Below are 18,062 nucleotides of genomic sequence, written 5' to 3'. Positions count from 1 at the left end.
GGTCTCTTTTTTAAAGGCAAGAACCCATTCATGAGGGCTCCACTCTTATGCCCTAGACACTGAATATGGAAAAGTATACTGGATTAAGATATTTAAAGAAATAAATAAGTGTTAAAAAATATTATTAAAGAGGACTCCAACATCTAATACCATCACATTGGGGTTGGATTTTAAATTTGAATTTTGAGGGGATGCAAGCATTCAGTCTATAGTGTTTTTTAATAGTCTCATGTTCTGTAACCATATTTTATTTTTATTTAAAAAATTTTTTTAAACTAAAAGAGTTGACAATTTTATTTTCACATTTCACAATACAAATAAAAATTGCCCCCCCCCCTTTTTTGGTCCCATTAGTCACTTACCAAAACTATTCTGTCTTTGATAGGAAGGGAAAGTCTTCCCTGCCCTGTTAGAACACTCTGTCCTGCTAGAAAACACCCAGAGTTACCACACCTTGACCTCCTAGTGAAGTAGAACAAGTTATGTAAAATGGATATAAAGAGGCTCTCCTCTCTATCTGACTGGTGGGGTCATTCCTGGCTGAATGGGCACCATCATGGGAAGGGCGGGAGTTCTCATCATTGGGGGCTAGGCATCTGTGTTTTGTAGCCCTCCATAGGTGGCCTCGTTCTAGGAGCAGGTCCTACTGGCATCATCCCAGGAATAGGAGACCCCATCATTGGCATGATGGGAGGGCTCCATGATGGGGTGCTGGCATCATACCAGCACAAGGAGGAACTGGGAGACTGGTGGGAGGTGGGATCATTGCTCTTTCAGGAGGGAGAACACAGAATGGAGTAAGAGGTATCTTTATTTATTTATTTATTTATTTATTTAAAAGATTTTATTTATTTATCAGAGAGAGAGAGGGAGAGAGAGCGAGCACAGGCAGACAGAATGGCAGGCAGAAGCAGAGGGAGAAGCAGGCTCCCCGCCGAGCAAGGAGCCCGATGCGGGACTCGATCCCAGGACGCTGGGATCATGATCCCAGCCGAAGGCAGCTGCCCAACCAACTGAGCCACCCAGGCATCCCAGGAGGTATCTTTCCTTGTTGATATAGAGCTCTGAGCCTACTCTTCCATCCACTTCCCTTAGCAGTCTTAAACATTCTTTTTGTATCTCCTACCACTGCAGTATGTCTTTTTCACAGATGGGGAGTCATGGGTGAAGTGTGTTTCACAGGAGTCACAATAAAACTTAGGTATGTTGCTCTGTAGGTTGTTGACCATTCTGTCCCCCCCCCCCCACTTTTAAGATTTATTTCTTTGAGAGCAAGAAATAGAGCACAAGTGAGTACAAGCAGGGGGAGAGGCAGAGGAAAAGAATCTAAAACAAACTCTGTGTTGAGCATGGAGCCCCACAAGAGGCTACATTTCATGATCCTGAGATCATGACCTGAGCCGAAAACCAAGAGTTGGACGCTTAACCAACTGAGCCATCCAGGCACCCCTCCAATCCCTCTTTAATAATATTTTTTAACACTTATTTATTTCTTTAAATATCTTAATCCAGTATACTTTTCCATATTCAGTGTCTAATAATTGCAGTGTGTGAACTCTTTGAAAGTCTGCTTTTGCTCTCTATTATTACTGTAGACCATCCCTTATGGTACCTTCTTTCCTTGTATATTTTGTATATTTTCCATGATTTTTTCATGTATATTTTGTGATTTCTGTATGCTGTTCATATTCCTTGCAATATATATATTTTTTGGGAAGTAGAATTCTTTGGGATCTGTGTTGAGGGTTGGTTCATTTCATAAGGATATCTGTTTCCGGGGCACCTGGGTGGCTCAGTGGTTTAAGCCTCTGCCTTCAGCTCAGGTCATGATCTCAGGGTCCTGGGATCGAGCCCCACATTGGGCTCTCTGTTCAGCGGGGGAGCCTACTTCCCCCTCTCTCTCTGCCTGCCTCTCTGCCTACTTGTGATCTCTCTCTATCAAATAAATAAATAAAAATCTTTAAAAAAAAAAAAAAGGATATCTGTTTCCGTCTTTGAGGAACCCGGGGGCACTAATAATATGGGACAACTTGAAAATTTCACTTTCAGGTTATAGGACTATCCAGTTCCTCAAAATTTCAGATTCCTGTAGTGGTCCACTTGTGGCATGAGTTTTCCTTTGAGTTCATCAGAATATCATAAATGGCAGTCTTATGGTTTCTTAAAAATAAAGTTCAAAAAATACTTCTCAACTCCTTCTAATTCATGTGAGGAATTTTACTTAGCTTTGGCATTCTCTGTGCTTTCTGTGGCTTAGTCTCATGGAGTTGTTCCTAAACAGCATTTTTAAAATTAATTAATTAATTATCAATCATTTTATTTTTTAAATTTTTTTCCTTTTTTCTTTTTTAAAAAACTTTAAATTTAATTTAGTTAACATATTATATAGTTAACATATTATGTAGTATTGGTTTCAGGAATAGAACTTAGTGGTTCATCACTTATAAGATTTTTTTTTTAAAATTTATTTATTTGACAGAGAGAGATCACAAGTAGGCAGAGAGGCAGGCAGAGAGAGAGGAGGAAGCAGGCTCCCTGCTGAGCAGAGAGCCCGATGTGGGATTCGATCCCAGGACCCTGAGATCATGACCCGAGCCGAAAGCAGAGGCTTAACCCACTGAGCCACCCAGGCACCCCGGTTCATCACTTATATACAATACCCAGTGCTTATATACAATACCCAACATTGATGCCTATCACCTTTTTCTTATCAACATTGATGCCTATCACCCATATCACCCATCCCTTACTCCCTTCCCCTCCATCAACTCTGTTTGTTATCTCTAATTAAGAGACTCTTATGGTTTACCTCGCTCTCTGTTAATATCAGTTATTATCTTATTTCCCCTCCCTTCCCCTATGTTCATCTATTTTGTTTCTTAAATTCCACATATGAGTGAAATCGTATATCTGACCGACTTATTTCACTTAGAATAATACATTCTAGTTCCATCCATGTTGCAGATGGTAAGGTAAGGTTTCATTCCTTTTGATAGCTATTCAAGTGGATACATACACACCACATCTTCTGTATCTGTTCATCATCAGGTGGTGGACATTTGGGATCTTTTCATAATTTGACTTTTGTTGATAGTGCTGCTGTAAACATTGGAGTGCATGTGCCCATTTGAATTAGCATTTTTGTATCCTTTGGGTAAATACCTAGTAGTGGAATTGCTGAGTTATACAGTATTTCTATTTTTAAGTTTTTGAGGAACCTCTGTACTTCTTTTCAGAGTGGCTGCACCAGTTTGCATTCCCACCAGCAGTGCAAAAGGAGTTCCCCTATCTCTGCATCTTTGATAACATCTGTTGTTTCCTGAGTTGTTAATTTTAGCTCTTCTGACAGGTGTGAGGTGACATCTCATTGTGGCTTTGATTTGTATTTCCCAGATAATGACTGATGTTGAGCATCTTTTCTTGTGTCTGTTGGCCATTTGGATGTCTTCTTTCAACAAATGTCTGTTCATGTCTTCTGCCCATTTCTTGATTGGATTATTTGTTTTTTGGGTGTTAAGTTTGATAAGTTCTTTATAGATTTTAAACATTACCCTTTATCCAATATGTCATTTGCAAATATCTTCAGCCATTCCATTGGTTGCCTTTTATTTTTGCTTATTGTTTCCTTTGTTGTGCAGAAGCTTTTTATCAATAGTTCATTTTTGCTTTTGTTTCCTTTGCCTGCGGAGACATGTCTAGTATGAAGTTGCTGCAGCCCAGGTCACAGAGGTTGCTGCCTGTTTTCTTTCTAGGATTTTGATGGTTTCCTGTCTTACATTTAGGTCTTTCATCTATTTTGAATTTTTTTTTATGTATGGTATAAGAAAGTGGTTCAAACTCATTCTTCTGCATGTTGCTAAACAGTTTTCCCCAGACCATTTGTTGAAGAGACTGTCTTTTTTTCCATTGGACATTCTTTCCTGCTTTGTCGAAGATTAGTTGACCAGAGAGTTCAGGGTCCATTTCTGGGTTCTCTATTCTGCTTCATTAATCTATGTGCCTTTGTTTCAATACCATACTATCTTGATGATTACAGCTTTATAATACATCTTGAAGTCCAGAATTGTGAAGCCTCCAGCTTTGTTTTTCTATTTCAACTTTACTTTGGTTATTCAGGGGTCTTTTGTGGTTCCATACACATTTTAAGATTGTTTGTTTCAGCTCTGTGAAAAATGTTGATGGTATTTTGATAGGGATTGCACTGAATGTGTAGACTGCTTTGGGTAACATAGAAATTTTAATAAAATTTGTTCTTCTGGAAGGTGAGGGGATGAGATAGCCAGGTGATGGGTATTAAGGAGAGCATGTGTGGTGTTGAGTCCTGGGTGTTACATGCAGCTAATGAATTGAACACTAAATCAAAAGCTGATGAGGTACTATCCTGGCTAACTGAATATAATAAAAAAATTAAAAAATAACCCAAATTGCAAGAAACCCCAGTATTTTTTCTTCCAATCTAAGAGCATGGAGTGTTTTTCCATTTCTTGGTGTTTTCTTCAATTTCTTTCATATGCATTCTATAGCTTCCCAATTAGATCTTCTACCTCTTCGGTTTGATTTATTCCTAGGTATCTTACTGTTTTGGGTGCAATGGTATGGATTCCTTGATTTATCTTTCTGATGCTTTATTATTGGTGTATAGAAATGCAACAGATTTCTGTACATTGATTTTATATCCTGTGACTTTGCTGAATTCATGTATCAGTTCTAGCAAATTTTTGGTGGAGTCTTTCAGGTTTTCTACATAGAATACCATGTCATCTGTGAGAGTGAGTTTGGCTTCTTCCTTGTTGATTCGGATGCCTTTTATTTCTTTTTGATTTCTGATTGCTGAGGCTAGGACTTCTAATACTATGTTGAACCATGTGGTGAGAATGGGCAGTGTTGTGTTCCTGACCTTACCAGAAAAGCTTTTAGTTTTTCCCCACTGAGGATTAGCTAAACAACATTTTATTTTAACTGATGAAAGTTTCCTTGCAAGTTTTTTTTTTTTTTTTAGCTTTGAGTGAAAATTTAAAATTATTTGCGATAAGTTTTATAGTTATTTTCCATATTACATTGTTTCCTATATGTACTGACAGCAGTGCCTTTAAATTTAGACTTTTGACTTCTCAGAGCCCCTTTCAACTTCTTCAGCTGTAGAATACACTTCAGGACATTTCTGTCAAGGGCACATTTGTGGGATTTATGCTGCATCCTTGCATGAGAAGTTTTTCCTGTTGGTTTTGTTTGTGAAGGAGAAGTTGACTAAGTTTGGGATTTTGGCTCGCTAGGATTTTTCCTCTCAACATTTTGACACACCTCCATTTTCTTCTGGAATTTAAACATATGATGAAGACTGAGGAAAACTTGAATTTTTTCCTTCCTAAGTAAGCATTTCTTCTTCTTACATCTTATAGTACTTTTCTTTATCCACATAATTAAAATAGTTTGCCCTTTCATGTCTAGAGAACGTTTTTGTTTCAGTAACTGTTCCTGGAACATGATGAACCCTGTTTTTCCTTTTTGTTTTGTTTTTTGTTTTTAAATAGATTCAGGCCTTTTTTTTTTTTTTTTTTTTTAAGATCCAGAAAATTTTTCTTCTTTTTATACTATCTTTTTTCTTTGTTTGTTTGTTTGTTTTAGGGTCCTACTATTTCTAACTTCTTTGTTCAAGACACTATCGATCTTAGGTTGGATTTTATTCCTTGTTCTTCTGTGGATGTCAAGTTCATCTGGTTTAATATGTCATTTAAAACCAATGATTCTTTTTTCTTTTCTTTTCTTTTCTTTTTTTAAGATTTTATTTGTTTATTTGACAGAAGAGACACAGTGAGAGGGAACAAAACAGGGGGAGTAGGAGAGGGAGAAGCAGGCTTCCCAGTGAGCAGGAAGCCCGATGTGGGGCCCTATTCCAGGACCCTGGGATCGTGACCTGAGCTGAAGGCAGATGCTTAACCACTGAGCCACCCAGATGCCCCTAAGTCTGATGATTCTTTAGTTATTTCCTGTCAGGATGATCTAGCCAATTCCATTTCCTTCCTTCCTTCCTTCCTTTATCTCTCTCTTTCCTTCCTTCCTTTTTTTTTTTTTAAGATTTAATTTATTTATTTGACAGAGAAAAAGAGAGAGAGTATAAGCACAAGCAGGGGGAGCAGCAGGCAGAGGGAGAAGCAGGCTCCCTGATGATCAAGGAACCCGATGCAGGGCATGATCCCAGGACCCTGGGATCATGACCTGAAGAGAAGGCAGACACTCAACCTACTGAGCCACCCAGTGGCCCCTAGCCAATTCCATGTTCTTAAACATTATTGTTTTTTCCTGTCACAATTAAATTTTTTGTTCTCATTCGCTTCCTGTGCAGTGATGCCTTCTCAAGTTTGTCTTCAATATTTCTGTTCCAGATATTCAGTGTCACTTCTGCTTTTGACCTTTTGACCACCTTCAATGGATTCTTTTTTTTTTTTTTAAAGATTTTATTTATTTATTTGACAGACAGAGATCACAAGTAGGCAGAGAGGCAGGCAGAGAGAGAGAAGAAGGGAAGCAGGCTCCCTGCTGAGCAGAGAGCCCGACGCGGGGCTCCATCCCAGGACCCTGGGATCATGACCTGAGCCGAAGGCAGAGGCTTAACCCACTGAGCCACCTAGGTGCCCCCTTCAATGGATTCTTAATTTCATTATGATATATTGGACTTTCCTCTACTTTTTTCTGGTTTCTTCAGTATCTCTTTCCTCATTCAATTGTATTATTTGTTAAAGCTTGCTATTTCTCCTTTACAAAGGTCACATCTTCTGTATCTTTGGGAATAATAGTTGCCAGCATTTGTTCTGGTTCTTGTAGAAATCATTTTATTATTTTCAACAGTACTTCTTTTTTTTTTTAAATTTTTATTTATTTTTTATAAACATATATTTTTATCCCCAGGGGTACAGGTCTGTGAATCACCAGGTTTACACACTTCACAGCACTCACCAAAGCACATACCCTCCCCAATGTCCATAATCCCACCCCCTTCTCCCAACCTCCCTCCCCCCAACAACCCTCAGTTTGTTTTGTGAGATTAAGAGTCACTTATGGTTTGTCTCCCTCCCAATTCCATCTTGTTTCATTGATTCTTCTTCTACCCACTTAAGCCCCCATTTCAACAGTACTTCTGTCTGAGATTTCATGGCTTATGGTTGGCTCCCTTCTTTGTTGTGGCATATTTTCATTGACTCTGTATTGACTTATTTGTTGTTCATATACTCTTTAAATATTTAGATCTATTCAAGCATGATGTGGTCTCCAAATCAAGGTGGAACTTGTCAATATTTATGAGGTATTGAAAGCAGATTCCTTCAGCATAAGTGTTTTCAAAATGAGGCCTACAGATTCCTAGGTTTCTGGAAGTAATACTTCTGGACACCCTCAGGGGTCAGGAAGGAGCACAAGCCCACCTATGTGGGGTCTCTCACCGCTGAAAACAGAGCTGCCTAAACATCAAGTTTCTGCATTAGAAATCGTTTGAAGGAAGGAGCTAGTTGTTCGAGATGTTTCTGAAAGCTACTTTTTTGATGTATGAGTAATATCTTAGGTTAAGTCACTTTTGGAAGCTTAACTGTTTTAGGGTATTAGGATACCAAAAAGTATGAAAGATGAAGGAAATATGTCCCAAGAGAATATAATGATTAATAACTGCCTGAAGGACTGATGGGAGGGGCACATGACCTAATAAGAGGAAATGGATGTAAATTGCTTTTACAAAAACTAGCCAGCCACTATGAAGAAGTGTTTCACTGAAATGAAATATGACTTGCAGGTGAATTCTGAGATCATAGGCAGGTCAGCCTAGGGGTTGATAAAATGGCAGCTCCTTTGGTTCCTAGCCCTTTGTGACAGTGTCTGAACTATAACTGGTCCTCCACTGAATGCACAAGGGTGTTGATCATTTCTGTTAAGGGCACACAAGGGCACTGATTGGCTGGAAGGAGGACAGATGACTTGAGATTGTCCATGGCAGGGACATCAACGGACCTCAGTGGGATTGGAAGTCAAGATGGGAGATTATATTCAAGGAATATCCAGACCACTAAGAACAGAGGTTTTCATACCAGTGTGTTTATTATGTGATGGCTGTATTGAATGGGGTAAAAATACAAGATTAAAACTTGAGGAAGGGCCTAGAATGAACATTAGCATAGGATTTGGAAACATGGTAGAAGACGTAGATGGGAGTGTAGTTCTGGGAGCTTGATCATTTCCTGCTTGGATCTTGTCATTAGCTTCTGCTGGGATCAATTTTATATGTGGGAGTAAAAAAGTATGTATTGCCTCTCCTCCCCCCTTCTATGTGTCCTTCCTGTCATCTTGTGTTTTATCTTACAGGTACAATCACATACCTGAAATAGTTTTGTTTCAAAGCGTTTTCCTTCCTATGCAAAGGATTGATTTTTTTTAAAAAAGGGAATGCATAATTTAACATAAGACTTTTAGATAACCACATATGTATGTATGTATGTAAGTATGGATCTATATGTTGGAACAGTATTTATCTGTAGAGAGTTTATGAAATCTAAGATATGCTAAGAAGGAGCATATCTAGCCTATCTAGCCTTAGCATATTAAGGCTAAGAAGCAAGAAGTGATTTGACTATCTTCAAGGAGATTGCCTTTGAGGGATGGAAAACTTTTTCCAAGAGGACTCGGGCTGATGTGTTGGTGCATTCCAGTGCTCCCAGCCTGAAGCATTTGAGGCATGAGTTGGGGATGGGGAAGGATCAGCAAAATACCTGGGGATGTGCGCTTTCCTTCTTGAGAGGTCTGATCTCTCTGCTGAACCAGTGCTAGGAAGGCAACGAAGCCAGCCAAGCCCTCTGTCCCTCAGGCTGTGTCTTTAGGAGGAAGGGGAGGCTGCCCCAACTTGAGAAACCCTCTGTCTCAGGAGGGAACACAGCCACTGTCTCCAGAGGTGGCCCAGACTGCGCAGAAGGACCTGTTCAGCTGGAGTCATTTACACTCTTCTGCAAAACCTCACCCCAGTGCATGACGGCTTCTAGTAGCCTTTTCTGATATGGCACCACATAGAACATGGTGCCCACACTGTGTCTGTGCAGCAAGATCGGGGAGTTTGTAGTTTAAGTAAGTCTTCTGGTGCCTTTGGTCTATTCTGGGGCACTCTTGCAAAAGATGTAGTTCAGAACCACTGATTTAGTGCAAGACAACTGTGATATTGTGTCTGCAGCAATGACAAGCCTAGACGTTTGTGTAGTAAGTAGTTCTACTCACTCTTGAAACATGAACTTCCCTGGGGCACCCCCATTGAATTTGTGTAGTATTAGTAAGTCACTGTAATCCTTGATCCAGAATATCGCAGGAGTTTCAGGCCCTCCCATCCCTTTTCCCCGCACCTCTGTATGAGAGACAGTGGGCTCCCTTTTGAGGCCTTTCTATATTCTTCTTTGCTTCCTTGCCAACAGATCTGATTTTGTTGATATTTGTGGTGTGTCCATCTGAAACAGTACAAATCTCCACCTTCCTTGATCATAGGGTAGACTTTGACCTAATTCTACCCAATGAGATATAAGCAGAAATTGTCAACTTTTGTCAAAATTGACTTTTATAGAAAAGTTACCGAAAAGAACAGACATCTTTTTGTTCCATGCCCTTCCCTTTATTTCTCCCTGAAACGTAGACGTGATGGCTGGAGTGTCAGTGGAAGGCATGACTATGAGGACTTACCCTAAGGATTGTGGTGTGGAAAGCCAGAAGGACACTGGGTCCCTCTAGTAGTGCTGCCATGAAGTCTGTGGGCTTCATGGAACTGCCAACATAGCTTAAGTTTGCCTACCTGGGGACTTCACTTACGTAGTGGAAAAAAATAAACTTCTAACTTGATTGACCCATTGTTTTTGGTTTTCTATTAATAATCACCAAACTAATTCCTAACTTTTTTTTTTTTAAGATTTTATTTATTTATCAGAGAGAGAGAGGGGGAGAGAGCAAGCACAGGCAGACAGAATGGCAGGCAGAGGCAGAGGGAGAAGCAGGCTCCCTGCTGAGCAGGGGGCCCGATGTGGGACTTGATCCCAGGACGCTGGGATCATGACCTGAGCCGAAGGCAGCTGCTTAACCAATGGAGCCACCCAGGCGTCCCCTAATTCCTAACTTTAATAAACAGTTAAAACCTCATAATAGCTATATTATATCAGCATTTGCTTAATTTCTGGGGACACTTCAGGACGTTCTAAAGAACCTCTAAGACAAACATGTACCATTAATTTGTGCCCTGAACTAAAGGGTCACCACCAGTCAAGCCAACAGAGATCTCCAGTTCTGTGGCCTTTCAGCTCCAATTGCAGCTTCCAGCTCTCCGTTCAGGTCCAGGATGCCTCTCCCCTTCTAAGCTTGAACATCGGCCCTGATGCCTTATGATGGGAAACCCCAAGTGTACTGTGGGGAATACCAGAGCCCAGGGCTCTGGCTAAGAGTGACACTCATGGAACTCTGTATCCACCTTGAGGATGCCCCTCTATACTTAAAAGCTTCTGACTAGGTAAGCCAAGCCAGGGAAACCTTGACTTTACTCTGTGAGCGAGAGGTGGGTTTCGGCACATCTTTGGATTTATGACTTTCGAAACTTTTCCGATTTACTAAAATGTTACGTAAACATTTTACTTAAGCTTTCCTTTACTTCTGTCTTCTTAAAATGAGAACAACAATACCTAGCTCTTAATTTGGAGTGGTAAGTGTGTACTGATGGATTGCCATGTAGAAGGAACTGGGAAAGTGTAAGTTTCCACTTCCTGTGTGGATCCAAAGAGATCCGCCTCCTGAGTTTCGCTGTAGCTACATTGTGCTAGACAATAGCTCCCGAGTCAGGCGTTTGCCTATTACTGTTCATCCCCTCACCCTTTTCTCCTGTCCCTGTTTCTCAGAGTTTCATCCTCTAGCTCCAGAGAGTGGCTTCTGGTCATCCTTTTTTGGAGGTTCCATTCAGCCTTCCTTTTCTCTGGTTTCCTGGTCTCTTTCTCCTCCTTGTCTCTGTGTCTGATTACTTGACTCTAGTCCTGGGTAAGGGACGTGCTTATCCATCGTGTTCTCCCCTACAACATCTCTGCTGCTCAACCTCCCTATAAGCAAATAGCATTTAGGCACTGAAACTGCTTAGGGAAGTGCTATGCCCTCCCTATTCCTGATTTTCGTAAGATTTTTTTCCTACAGGTTCCTCTAAGATTCTTTCCTTAGACCCTTCTTTCACAGTCATGAGTGGAGTAAATTACCCGATTTAAAATTCTGAGAAAGGAATAGGGCATGCATAATTCAGCCCCTTCTTTCCTTCCTTTTCTTAGGAGCAAACTATCTGAAGGAAGCCCACGTACGTACTGATCGGCTCCCCTGTGGTACACTCTACAGGTACAGGCCCCATCGTGGAAAGGGCTGACGTTGTCCAATTGGTCTGTGATGGGGAGACACGTCTGCTTGATTCTGGGGGTACATATATTAGAAAGTCCACTTGACAGCCCAAGAGCCATGTCCTTCCCTCTAGCCTTTACCAGAAATAAAGGAGATAATTGGGGTCTCATCTGTTTACTTTTTTGCCTCTTTCAGTAGCTTCAGAATTCCGGCAGGAAAAGAGGCATGCCATTTATTTGGGTTCCCTCAATCTTTCTCAATTCTATAATATATGAAGGCCGCTTTTCTAATAGCTCAACGTCATTTGAAATCCTAATGCATTATGCAGCTGGAGTGCAAGTCCCCATCTTCCTCTGTACACTTAGAGAGCTTTTCCAAATGCAAAGGAATATGAGCCAAACAAGGGATAAATTGTGTAAATTCTTGTACTTTGCAGTATACACAACTCACTTTGCTAAGGAATTGCTATAGTAGAGTGAAGAGGTCACATGAGGGTGTGGTGGTGTTGTCATATAGTGAAAAAGCACAGGAGACCAATAATCGGAGAAACCTAAGTGTAAGAAACACTCTGTCACTTGAGAGCTGAGTCACCTTAAACATTTTATTTAAGCTTTACTTCACTTAGGTCTTCTTAACATGAGAACAATAATACTCAGCTCTTAAGATTGGAGTGATAAGTGTGTACTGAAGGATTGTCATGTAGAAGGAACTCGGAAAATGTAAGTTTCTGCTTCCTGTGTGGATCCAAAGAGATTCGTCTGCCGAGTTTCACTGTAACTACATTGTTCTAAATTTGAATGCTTTCTAAGTAACATTCTGCTATGTCTAATAAGAAATTTGGGATATTCTGCTCTACTCCTATTATCTTATGGAAATTACTCCTTTGGATGTGCTTTATAAAAATGGTTTCCCAAGGTGAAGGAGTAAAAGACATTCATCTGCTGAACAAATTAGCTGGATACTACTGTTGTACTTTGTGCACGGCCAATTTTAAGAGTAGGTTTGGAAGATAGATTAAAACTGTAAAGTACAAAAAAGTTTCTTTACGTTGATCTGAAGTTAAGTTGGACTTCACTGTGTTTCTTTCCTTTTCTGTTTTTTAAGATTTATTTATTTATTTGACACAGAGAGAGATCACAAGTAGGCAGAGAGGCAGGCAGAGAGAAAGGGGGAAGCAGGCTCCCCACCTAGCAGAGAGCCTGATGCGGGGCTCGATTCCAGGACTCTGAGATCATGACCTGAGCCAAAGGCAGAGGCTTTAACCCACTGAGCCACCCAGGAGCCCCATTCATTGTGTTTCTTATTATGTCAGTAGTTAATAAACTTTGAAGTTTGCAATGTCATTTTGCCCCACCTTACTCATATTTTAGGTATCTCCAAGTTGAAAAGATGCATGTGCCATATCGATTTGTAGATTCCTTGCATGCAATTTGCAGCCTCCAGTTTCAGATCCCTCAGCCTGGGAAATACTGCCTTTTTGGAGAGGTTTTAGGGTGGAAAGAGTCTTAATTTAGATCAGGCAACTCAAATCTTTCCTTTGGCTTTATGCTGATTTATTTTTTCAGTACACTGTGATTCCCTAAACTCCAGATGAATCTCAACATTTGAATAATACCCCCTGAAGGTTCAGCATTCAGTTGGAGTCCATTGGAAGGGCAGTTTCACATCCTCCTGTTTTGTCTGTAATCTTCTATGGCACACAACTAATCCCAGGTGTACCAGACAGTTAATGGGCTCATAGTTTGATGTTCCCTCAGTAAAAAAGTAAGTAGAGGATTACATATTGTCAGGTCAAAGTAATGACTAACAATACCTTCTTTGTGTGGGGGTGTGAGGGAGAGGGAAAGAGAGACAGAAAGAGAGAAAGAGAGAAAGAAATATATGGGGGGAACTTTTTGCCTTGTCTAATTTTACGCAAATGGGACTGAGGATATATAAAACTGTTCTTCATTTTATTATAACTCATATGTTGGGACCCATCTGGGAAATTCACACATCTGAAAAATCAAAAGAAAATACAGGACTAACTCAAAAACCATGTTTTGACAGACAATATTGATTTTTCCTCTTGTTTTATTATGGGTAAGGAAGATGGTGTTTCAATGCATACCTGAGAAAAAGACTTCTTAAAAGTCCTTCTCAAGCATATTTTTTCCCTAAAGTTTCACTGTATTTGGTGGCTCCTAAATTTCTCCCTTTCTTCTTTCTCTTCCTCACCCTTTGTCTGAAGCTCTTCAGAGAAGTCTACCAGCCTATCTCATTCAGGTACCCGTCAAGAAAAAGGCCACCAGAACGGCAGTGAGTCAAATGAATACCCCATCCTGATCATCCTTGTCCCCTAGGTATGCCCACTGGGAGCCTCTGTTCATCTTAGTATATCATGGAATAGCACAGTGGAATGGAACAAGCACTAAATTAGGACTCAAAAGATTTCAGCCACCAGGAAGTGGTGTGGCTTCAGTAAACATTTTAAATGTTTTTTTTTTTTTAAATTAAAAAAGCAATTCTTTAGAGAGAGAGTGTGTGAGAGTGGGGGTAGGGGGATAGGCAGAGGGAGAGAAAGAATCCCAAACAGGCTCCATGCCCAGTGCAGAGCCCAACACAGGGCTGGATCCCACAACCCTGAGATTATGACCTGAGCTGAAATCAAGAGTTCAATGTTTAACTGATTGAGCCACCCAGGTGCGCCCTCAATAAACTTTTTTAATGCTGAGCCCCATCTTCCTCATTCTAAAATGGGACTAGTAACGCTCACCGTACCTACCTCAAAGGGCTCTATGAAGATCAGACTCAGCGATGCGTTTACTGAAAGTACTTTAAGAATTAGAAACCAGTCTGACGTTACTGTGAGTTCTAGAATGAGAGTGTGACAGTTGGAGGGGGGTCTTGAAGTTATCTAATCCTGCCCTTCCCTTTAACAATGGGGAAATTAAAACCCAGGAAGTGTCATGACTCACTCAGTGCCATAACGACAGGTAGAAACAAAATCAGGTTAGAGATAGTATTCTCCATGTTAGAGTTAGAATGAGTTTCCAACCGATTAGTAACGAATCAACCACAAATTGATCAAGTGGCTGAAGTGCTGGACGTGCTGCCAGTAGATCAAGCATGTGATGGAAAAACAGAGGCAGATTGCCGATCGTGGACAGCAAGGGAAAACAACATGAAACAGGAGGTAGGAAAGAGTGATGAGTTGTCACAACACATTGGCTAGGGACTTGGAGGAGTCCTTAGCATTTGGTATTCTACCTAGTCTAAAATGCTACACAAAAATATGTGTTGTTTGGAGTATCTATTTATTTTGAATGATTAATGATAGATTATCCCCACAAATTGAATTGTCTAATTCCCAGTCTTAATTATGGCTATATAACAGCTGTGGATATGTGTCAGAAATTCATTTACTGGAATGAGAAAATTTCCCTTCCCCATGAGTCATGAGAATCTTCTTTCCACTGGAGTTTTATTTTGATGAAGCCAGGGATTAAGCAATTGGTAAGTTATTTGGTTCACGATGTCCAGATTTTCATCATCTGTCTACATGTGTTCCTTATCTTTTAGACTTGGGTTCTCTACCACTTGTGTGAATAAAACCCCGATGAAGCAGATGGTCAGAACATTCTCTCCCTTTTACCTGGCAATATCTAGAGAGGTCCGACGATGAGGTAGTTGCTGGGGAAGGAGCTGCCCCTTTCTGGACATCAGACGGATACGTGTTAGGAATGAAGTTAGCTGATTTACTCTTATTTCTTTTCTTTTCTTTTTCCATTTAAATGTCACATGGTGTGTGTTCTTAAAACTAATTCTATTGTCAAGTGTTACCATTTTTTCTTAAGCAATTTCTTCAAGGGAAGTTTCATTACCTCTTTCTTTGAAATGATACTCTCCATCTGTTTTTGTTGGCAACCCAAGCAACAGTTTCCAGTACCCAATTAAATTTATGCAGACTGACTTTCATTAATAGGTCACCAAACGTTTCTAACTGTTGTGCATTATTTACTTAGAGAATAAAAAAATCAAGTCCCTTGATAATCATTTTCTGAAGTTTCTAGAATTTACATATATTCTGAGGCCCTTCTTTAGAGGTATTAATGGTTTTTCCTTGTTATGGAGAGAGCAGTGTTTAATGTGAGAGACAGTTCCTTGGACAGTTGCTGTGTTTAATAGGTGATTTAATAAGCTCTTTCAGGTTCTTAACTCTAAGTAAATGGCTATGGTCAAAGTTTAATATACATTCATGGATTAGACCATCTTCTTGTAAGATTTTGAAGTTCTCATGTCCCAAAGCATATTTTGTCCATCACATCCCAAACTCTTGAACCTATTTTCAGGACGGACTTAGGTATAATATGAATTGATCTGCTCATTGCTCGATTTTCAACTCAACACAATTAACTTAATTGGAAACAAAACAGACTCTGAAAGAGACTCTTTCAGTTCTAACATGGTTGGATTTTTCCTGGAAAAACAAAACAAAACAAAACCCCCAAACCCAAACCAAACTGGATATAGAACAGGAGGACAGGGGCGCCTGGGTGGCTCAGTGGGTTAAAGCCTCCGCCTTCAGCTCAGGTCATGATCCCAGCGTCCTGGGATCGAGCCCCACGTCGGGCTCTCTGCTCAGCGGAGAGCCTGCTTCCTCCTCTGCCTCTCTGCCTGTGATCTCTGTCTGTCAATAAATAAATAAAATCTTTAAAAAAAAAAAAAGAAAGAAAAGGAGGACAGATCTTGGGAATGAGAAGATACAAAGAATTTTGCTTTCAGGAAATACGGGTTTGGGGGGCAGACAGAACAGAAAAGGGGGGTTGGGAGAGAGGGAGCAGAGAAGAAGGGAGAGGAAGAGAGAATTTAATAACTCTTAGAGAGCAGATGCTGAGATCTGAGATCTTGGATCAGTCATCCTGGTCCTGACTGTGTCTTGAGGAAGACATGAACCCAGACAGAATATTATGTGGGCTGTGTTTACAGCCTTTCTTTTTTTTTCTTTCATTTTTTGCTCCTGGGGTTTTATTTTAATGAAAGCAATGATTGAACAAGTGGTTATTTATTTGGTTCATGATATCCAGATTCTCAGTCTCCCTACATGGGTTGCTTATGTTTCAGTCTTTTGTCCTCTATAAGCTGGTTGAATAAACTTCAGATATGTCCCATTCCCATTGGTAGAAAAGTCTGAACTGAGGGGGCTATCCCTGGCGGGGACAGTTACCATAGAGCTGATGGGTTGAAAGATTTTTGGTGAAGGTATGTGCCATTTTACCATAAACCTGGCAGGAAACATGCTGGGTCATGCCTAACTGATAGAAGTTTCTGGACTTCAACATCATGTGGTAATGTCAGGCCCAGTGGTGGTACAGAAAAGAGTTAGGGACTTATAACTAGGAATGAGGCCTTGAATTGAGGAGTCCGTTCCTGGTGTTGGTAGGCTTATTTTGGATGTGATGGTGTTGTGTGGAGAGAGAGAAAATATTTTAAAAATGTGACTTTGTTTTCTGTCCTGAGCTGTTAAAGCAGGAAAATATCCATTATACAATACTAATTCTATGGGATCGTCCTTAAAACTGGAAAGTCAGGAAATCAGCTTCCAATTGTAGAGAATGCTTATGTTTTTATTATTACATTTGATCTAGAATTTATTGTGCAATATATTATGCAACAAGTGGTGACTCCTAGGAGACTTCCAGCAGATCTTTTCTTTCCTTGGTTCAGAAGCAGCTCATCCTAACAGTTTCTCGTCAGTGTTCTTTATTTGAAAAAGGAATTTCTACTTGTTTTGGATGAAGTAAAAATATCTGAGACTTGCTTTGGTAGGTATAAACAATATTTACAATTCCAGGTCTTAGTATTTGTACTATGTTTGTCTAATAATAAGAATCTTATCTAATTGCATGTATTCCCAAACTAACATTCAATTTTTTAAAAAGCCATAAACGTATACATCAGGGAAAACAAATTATGACTGTTAGACTAAAGAGGAAATAGGAGCTTTATGACCTTTTAACTTGTTATGACTTATCTGGCAATCCAGTTGTGAAGAAAAGCATCATATGGAAAGACCACGGCTTGAAATCATGTCAACCAAGATTTGAATTGTTTTTTAGTGTATCCTTGAGCTTCAGTTTCCTTATGCAAAAAATCTACTTTGTTTTAAGTCTTTAAAATTCTGGACACCTAATAGTTGCTCACTTAATGGTAACTATTAATATGCATGGTTTTTGTTCATGAATTGTACTTTTATGTATATACTTTCACGTTCTTACACAATTTTAAAACACATTCTTATATATTTTGCCATCCTTTTCAGAAATTGCATGCATCATATTAGTAAGCCTTGGCAGTTTATTTTATCAGTAACAAAAACCTCCTTATGTGCTGTTTATATAGATATATTTTACATGAATTTATAACCTGCATCTGTGATTCTTTTTCTACTTGGGCATGAGGTCTAAGTATTGGATTCAGAGTCATCTAAAAATCTATGAAAAATTACCAGAGAGGGCAGCGAAATAGAATTTTAATGGACAAAGGAAATGAAAAAATAATTTAGAAAGAAAATCAAGTTAAACAATTGTGGCAAAAAAAAAAATCTCTGTTGGAGGAAAGGAAAGGAGCCAGTAGATACCACTTCTCATTAATGAACTAGCATAGAAAAGAAGGGAAATTGTCAACTAAAACTTGAATGCTTTTAAATG

General features: G+C 39.7%; 1 pseudogene; it reads right to left on the bottom strand.

Annotated features, from left to right (window-relative positions):
* Positions 1 to 513: 513 nt before the first annotated feature.
* Positions 514 to 1,229, bottom strand: LOC101677846 (annotated as a pseudogene).
* Positions 1,230 to 18,062: the final 16,833 nt, after the last annotated feature.

Source organism: Mustela putorius, unplaced genomic scaffold, assembly GCF_011764305.1.
Source record: "Mustela putorius furo isolate JIRA1106 unplaced genomic scaffold, ASM1176430v1.1 tig00000580_pilon_pilon_pilon, whole genome shotgun sequence".
Classification (NCBI taxonomy): Eukaryota; Metazoa; Chordata; class Mammalia; order Carnivora; family Mustelidae; genus Mustela; species Mustela putorius.
The sequence above is the reverse complement of the archived record's forward strand: the minus strand, read 5'-3'. Positions and strand labels throughout refer to the sequence as shown.